The following is a 1,197-nucleotide window of genomic DNA, read 5'->3' as shown; positions in this document are numbered from 1 at the left end:
GGAAAGAGAAAGCGATCTGACGAAATTCACCCATTCGCACATTCCTTTGCATGTACTTATACATTCCTTCGCTCAGTAAATATGTATTAATTATCTAGTGAGTGTTGGGGCCTGGGCTAGGCACTTGGGACATAGCAGTGAGCAAGCTGGGTATGGTCTTTGCTTTCATGGAGCTTGGAGTCTGTTAGAAGAAAAACAAAGTTTAATAAACAAACACATAATTATAAATCAAGGTAAACAGCCCGGGGGAAAATAAACAGGATCCCTTTGCTAGAGAACAATAGGGGGAGACTTAATTGAGTTCCATGGTCAGAAATACATCTTTTTAGTGACAACTGTGAAAAACTTTTAATGAACCAAAATGCCAGGAACAGAGTGAATCCTCTCAGAGACTGTCTTCTACCACCAGAGGGCACAGAATTAACGATGGATGCCTACTATGTGCCAAGGACTATCATATTTTTCTCTTTTATGTTGTGATAATTCTCACACAGAAAAGTCTGAGATAATTATTTTACAGATAGAGAATTAAGACTCCAAGACAATGAGAAACTTCCAAGAATCCAGTATATAGTAAATCATAGCGCTGACAGGTGGCATGGTAGTTAAAGTGCTGCACTCCCATACGGCCAACTGTGGTTTAAGTTCTGGACCTGGTAGCTTGCTTTCTCATTTCCTTCTCTCTCTCTCTCTGGTAAAATTGAATAATAATAATAAATAAGAGTAAATAAATAAGTATTATATGTACATATATATTAAATCATAAAGGCAGGATTTGAACCTAGATCTGTCTGGCACTAAAATCCTGCCACTCCAATAGTTGGTTTCCAGAGACAGCTTCAAAAGAACTCAACTCCTGAATGGGGAGTGGTGTCTAAATCATCCACCCAAAAGCCATCTCTGTCTTAGGATGAAGTTTTCACTAATATCTGACAAGGTTTTTACTACTGAGAAGAAAGATGGGGTGGAGAGGGGAAAGGAAAAATATAATAAGTTTTTCATAAAGCTAAATTTATTCAATTTAAGTAGCTCTTCTTTATTCTTTTCCAGAAAGTTTCTTTCTCTCTTCTTTTCAAAAAATAATTATTTTATTTAACTTTATTTTAATTTGACCGGAGAGGGGGATGGAGGGGGAGAGAGAGAGAGAGAGAGAGAGAGAGAGAGAGAGAGAGCTGCCAGGGGCGGGACGTGCAACCG

The sequence above is a fragment of the Tupaia chinensis genome, unplaced genomic scaffold (genome assembly GCF_000334495.1).
Source record: "Tupaia chinensis unplaced genomic scaffold, TupChi_1.0 Scaffold000416_1, whole genome shotgun sequence".
In the NCBI taxonomy this organism is placed as follows: Eukaryota; Metazoa; Chordata; class Mammalia; order Scandentia; family Tupaiidae; genus Tupaia; species Tupaia belangeri.
This window is presented reverse-complemented; position numbering follows the sequence as displayed.